Source organism: Ictalurus furcatus, chromosome 4 (assembly GCF_023375685.1).
Source record: "Ictalurus furcatus strain D&B chromosome 4, Billie_1.0, whole genome shotgun sequence".
Lineage (NCBI taxonomy): Eukaryota > Metazoa > Chordata > Actinopteri > Siluriformes > Ictaluridae > Ictalurus > Ictalurus furcatus.
Window position 1 is genome coordinate 30,733,703 of NC_071258.1, and position 6,637 is coordinate 30,740,339.

Sequence of the window (6,637 nt, forward strand, 5' to 3'; positions counted from 1 at the left end):
CAGCCTTCAGATGTTTTCAATAAAACTGTCTAGGATGTGAAGTGACAGAAATCTGAGACGATTATCCAGCACATCAGTGCACACATTACTATATACATACATGCATATATATATATATATATATATATATATATATATATATATATATATATATATATATATATATATATATATATATAAATGAACACAGCTGCAAATAACCGACTTTCTGTATAGATTAGAGAATTCAGATTGCATATTTAGAAAGTTAGTTTAATTAAATTATACATGGCTACAAAATGAAAAATAGGTTAACTTGGTGGTATATTAGAGTATAGAGTAGATCTACACTCTCAGAAATAAAGGTACAGAAATGTAATTTTCCTTCAGTATTAGTAGCTATTTCACCTGGAAACCTTTAAAAAAAAACATTTAAAACACTTCATTCGATGACGTAAAAGGACATAAAAACTAAACACTTCTCCTGCTGAATTATATATATATATATATATATATATATATATATATATATATATATATATATATATATATATACTAAAGGTCCAAAAACATGCACCTTTATTAGCATTATTAAGCAGCAAGGAACAGTACAGCGTGGTATTTTTATGTCTGAGAGTGGGAGTGTGTCGGTGTTGAAATAAACTTTGGTGCAGTAGAGTGCTCGTGCGTGACGCTAATGCGACTCTGTTTTGTCGCATATGCATTTATTAATATTAATAAATGCTGCAGCATTTATTCAATCGTAAAATGTCTAAACCAGACGTGCATTTCGCCGCTTGCAGAAATCAACCCCCACCCTCTTTTTGTATATTATTTATTTATTCATTCATGTTTGTTTTTCTGGGCTGTCCTGTCTGGGCGTGACAGGGTAAAGCGCGTGAGACTTGCGCGCAATTTGTGCCACGTGCCGCGTGTTCTATGCGTGTTTTTCCGATAAATGCTGAAAACTTCCGCGAAGCAGACGTGCACTTGTATTTGACCTGTTATTAGTCCTGTTATTGAAGCCGCGCTCAGGACATCAGCTTTATTTGTTTGTTTGTTTGTTTATTTATTTATTTTTGCAGACCTGATCCACGCTTTGATGTCTCGGCTCGGTTTCAATCCAAATCATCAGCGTTTTCCCACGCAGCGGAGTAAATATAACTCGGCACAAGATCCAGAGATTACGAGCTTCTAAAGTGTCAGGGAAACACATGCTGGGAACACAGAGACCTGTGGTGGGGAAAGGGGGAAAGAAATGGCTCTACTGCTTTGGATAGGAGCGCGCGATCAAAGGGAGGGGGGACAGGACGCATCCCAAATCACGCCCCTCTTCCTTTACTAGTGCACCAAGAGTAGATTAGATGAGGTTTTGGTTGAAGAAATTGCCTGGATGATATATTACTATATTATAAATAAAATAAAATTGTGATACGACTGGGAACTGTTTGTGGGATTCCACAATCCCAGTTGATGGGAAAAGGGGCGTGGTTTAGTTCGACAGTATGTAAAACTCCATTGTCTAGGTTTTTAGAAACGTGGTTTTAAAGATGAATGAAGTTTTCTTTAAGCAGATGTATATTTAACATATAGCCTATGGAAGGAGTCTCCAGTGTCAGTCAGTACAGTTTTCATCAAGGAAAAGTCTTCAGAAAAGAGGACGTTTACACTTTCTCACTAACATGACTGCATTTGTTTTCTCTTATAAACTTCAAGAGAGATTGAAGGAAAGTCTGTTTATAGCTGATGCAACCTAAATGAAAGCACAGCTAACATTCCGCAGCGTTAACCGCAATCAAATATGGACGAAAAGTATGCGGTGTCGTTTTTAATGAATGAAAACATTGCTATTGTTGGCGAATTGCTGCCAAACAGTTTGGTCTGATCAATTAGTAGGTGCAAAATGCATGCCGAGCTAGTCAAACTGGTAGACCATCTTTGCTAGGTGTTACGCGCTCATGAAAAGGATAACGCTAAGTCATAGACAAGTTTTTTTTAGAAACTGTGAAATTCGAAAATCTCAAATTGGTCAGTTTAGTCCAGAAAAAAGGAAGCTGGGAATTAACTTACCAGCTGGTCAAGATGGTCTACCAGTTTGACCAGCGTTTTGGTAGCTAGTCAGACCAAGCTAGATTATTCAGCAGGGGTAAAAGGATTATAACGCTCTGTAACGTGCTTTTATTGGAAAATAATCCACTTTGGGGTAGTAACAGTAACTCTGCTTCATGTTAGTCAGCTTCACACCGTCCTGTCATTGATTAATTTCATTTAATAGCACACCCTCAAGTGTTTTATTCTTTACTTTAAAAGGACCAGAGCTTATAAGGTTGGTCCCAACAATAGCAAATAACCGTCATAAGCCTGTTAGACCAAAATGTGACAGTTAATGAAGTTTTGTCAAAACAGAGATTCTCTGGCTCTGGTCCAAAATATGTATTTGTGTTCTAAAACAGAACAGAGTTTGGGGTTAGAATTTTAGCTGTTGGTGTTAAACTTCAAGGTGCAGCTCATTGAGATTCTTGAATCCAATTAGCCATTACGAATCTATGCTTGTAGGAAGTAGTTCAGCTGTGTTCGTCTATTTGTGTCAGCTGTAGGCAGTGTGTCAAAAATCATTGTGGTTTTCATGGAATGAAATGCACTAACCCACGTCTCTTGTGTCATGTCTATGCTCATTTACATCTGGTTTTATATTAGCTAGCTGAATGCCATGTTGATGTTGAAGTACTCTTCAACTAACCTTGACTTGTGCTTTACCAGTACAATACTTACTGAAATATTCTAATAGTTCCAGAACGCAGACATGGTAGAAGTACCTTTCGTAAAAGGAACTTTTACAAGAGTATTTTTATTGACAGATATTTCCAAATGTCAATAAAATACTCTTGTAAAAGTTAAACAGCTTACAATTCTTTACTCAACTAAAACTAAGAACATGCAGTTCCAGCTCTTAAACAGGCTATATCTATCTATATCTATAGTATATGTTTGATTTTCATTATTAATAATACATTATTTCACTTACCACCAAGGAACCCAAGAACCAGGCAGGGCAAACATAAATTAAAGCTAACAGCAATAATACTTATTACTTAAATATTAGCTAGGATAATTCTGACAATATAAACTAATGTGGTTTTTGTTTTGTTTCTGTTTACTTTTTTCATTTGAGGAGATTTCTTAACGGGGTGCACGGTGGCTTAGTGGTTAGCACTTTCACCTCACACCTCCAGGTCCGGGGTTCGAGTCCTGCCAGGGCCATGTGTGTGTGGGGTTTGCATGTTCTCCCTGTGTTGCGGGGGTTTCCTCCGGGTACTCTGGTTTCCTCCCCCAGTCCAAAGACATGCATGGTAGGCTGAATGGCATGTCCAAAGTGTCCGTAGTGTATGAATGGGTGTGTGAGTGTGTATGTGATTGTGCCTGCGATGGACTGGCACCCTGTCCAGAGTGTACCCCGCCTTGTGCCCGATGCTTCCTGTGATAGGTTCCAGGTTCCTCGTGACCCTGAAAAGGAGTAAGCGGTAGAAGATGGATGGATGGAGATTTCTTAATGTGCATCTCAATCAACTCTCTAGTCCAGTAGTGGGGCACTGATCAGGAAGTCGGCCATTTTAAGGGCTGTCTCAATTGCAAAATCCTTCCAGTGCACTGGAACATTCACTCCCGAAGAAATCCCACAATTGAAGCATCGACGCTCACTATGTTCCCTTACTGGAAATGACGTCATATTTTTTGAAGCCTGTTAGCTCAAGAAAAATTGCTACCATACTCTCAGCCAACTTCTGGCTACCGATGTAAGTAACTTATCATTGTGTAGCTTGTTGTGGATAAAAATGACATGAAATAAACACGAGGGAGACCTAGTATGAGTAATATGTAATTTTATTGAAAATTCACAGGACTGGTGGGTGTGTAATCCTGAGGAGAGCGGTAGGGGGAAGAAAATGGGGTGCGAGATCACGAGATCCACACCAATGAGAATTCTCAGAAGTGATCTGACACCTGGAGCTCAAGCTCCAGTATTTATACTGTATTTACACAGTAAATAACCAATATATTTTAGAAAGACTATGATATCAATACCAATAGGGTTAAAAAAGAGCTCATCTACATTACCATGATGTTTAAAAAAAGGCTTATCAAATTTACCATGATGTTTTGAAAGAGGACTTTCTGACTACCATTAGGATTGAAAGTGGGAGAGAGAGAAAACAATTTAGAGAGACCTTGGTCTCATGTTGTTATCTCATAATGTTGTGTGTGTGCATTGGGGCCTTTGGGTGTGTTATGTCTGCACGCCCGCCCTTGACAGTACGAGAGTGTGTGTGTTTCTCAGTCTGCACTCCTCAGCTCTTATATTTCTCTGTGACTAATAAACCATAGTGTGTTACTCTTAAAGATCTTAAAGTGTGAATCCAATTCGTCAATATCCGCCTAATACCGCTTCTGTGTGTCTAGGTGCCCGTCGTCATTTTTCCTTCTCTCCTTTACTGGAGGGGCTGGATTTGGATCTGAACACTCACTATCAGCTCGCGCATCTCACTGCTGACATCATGGTGCTACTTGACGTTCTTCGCAGCACCCCCTCTGGAAATGGAAATGCGGGCCCCCCCCTCTCAGATACAGAATCCACCCCGCGAATGTGTATATTGACGCCTCTACGCAAACAGACCCTCTGCCTGAATCTCCCTCCAGCTTTCAGTCTGAGGATGATATCGCCTTCTCTGATCTGGGCTCTGACCATTCTTCCCTCTTCTCACGGTCAGTCCGCCGTACTCTCAGTATTCTCCTAATTTCACCCTTGCTGGCTATCCCATGTCCCCAGGACGCCCCCCATTTTCTTCCCCCTACCGCTCTCCTCAGGATTACACACCCACCAGTCCTGTGAATTTTCAATAAAATTACATATTACTCATACTAGGTCTCCCTCGTGTTTATTTCATGTCATTTTTATCCACAACATTGGTTTAATACTTCTGTTTTGGTGCAAGACACTGCGTTGTGGATCTATAAAACGTAAAATGTCAAAATTGTAGTAATAACTACGTCTTGTCACAATTGATAAAACCTTTAGGAATTAAATCTATTTTAATGTCGATGCTGAAGATTATGTAAATATGAACTGATTATATAGACTAATGATTTATGTAATGAGTAGAAAGCTAATCATTTTTGTCTTTTTGGAAAGTACTATTGTAAAAGTAAAAAAAAACAAAACAAAAAAAAAAAACCAAGTAAACTTTACACAAGTAAAAAAACACCACCACCACTCAAGTAATTGTATTTTGCTATATTTCACTTAACCAGAGTGTACTAGCTAGTGTATATGTTTACTCTTAAGGAAAAAAATGGGTTCCTCAAGGGTGCTAGCTTACTAAACAGGTTGTACTTCAGATATTTCTTGAAAGGATCATTTTGTACGTTTCTACACAGAAGAACTTTAAGGAACACCCTGAAGAACCCTTTAGGGTGTTTGATGGATATACCAGGCATCAGGAATGTTTGTTATTTTTATTAATATCATTGCCTTGGGATGTCTCTCAACAATTTATTTGTGTCAAACACAATGACAATAAAATCCATTGAAAGGAAGGAGCTTCTGGGTAGGTTTAGGTTTGAGTCCTAACAGGCCATTCTCAGGTTTTTGGGGATGTTTTTTTTTCTGGTTTGAAGGGATGTATAATCCTGTGACGCCAAGCAGCTCAACCAATTAAATTGTCAGACAACATCCAAAGACTTCCTAGTACAGCGCCTGAATAGCGGATACACCGCTTCTCACTAAACAGTGCTTCCAGGCATTGGGATGCAACCTGATCCTCGTCAGATGAGTGGAGATACAAAGAAGCTCAATGCTGTGGCTGTAAATGTGCCTCGCTTTCGGTGCACAAGGCTTTGCTGGGATAAACGACATGATCACACGACGGGAGCCGCTGTTAGTGGGCTATAAGCACTTTCGGAAGGGTAGATTAGGGCCTCAGCTCAGACATTATAGGATTTCATGTGCTACCATAAAGGCCAGGAGAACATCACCATGTCCTGTTCGGTAATATGAGCACCAAGGATTTAGAGCGAGGCCACATGGAACCAGAAGACTTCTGGAGAAATGTCTGTCTGTCTATCTATCTATGCAGGAGTGCAAGTAGATGAATCCATCCAGACATCATAATAGACACTCCACACCCTGCTGCCTCTCCTAGGCAAAACGACACACATTGTTGTGCTTAATTATGCTATATAAAGTTAATGACAATCTTATAATTATAGGTATTAAAATGTTCCTTTGCATTATGCCAGTCCTTCAGAAACTTTGACCCAAAATATATTTGTTCTTTATCCAATTCTTTTTCTTATAAGAATTAGCTACTCAGACAAGTTTCCTCTCGTCTGTATACCGAATGAAGTACATCCTGTCTACCAACGTTAATTACACCAAGTTTTCCTATTCCAACGCTGCCAACACAAACTGCATAAACTTTGATTACCAAACGATCTTGGAAATGTATTTAAAAGCAGCCAATGTGAAAAACTTACCAAAGTTTGTCCGGTTCGTTGAACCATATTTGAATCATTTTCAGTCCGATGTATTTAAATCTGGTTGAATCTTGAGATCGGATAGTAAATGAATGAATTGAATAAAAACTGACAATGACACAGTTGA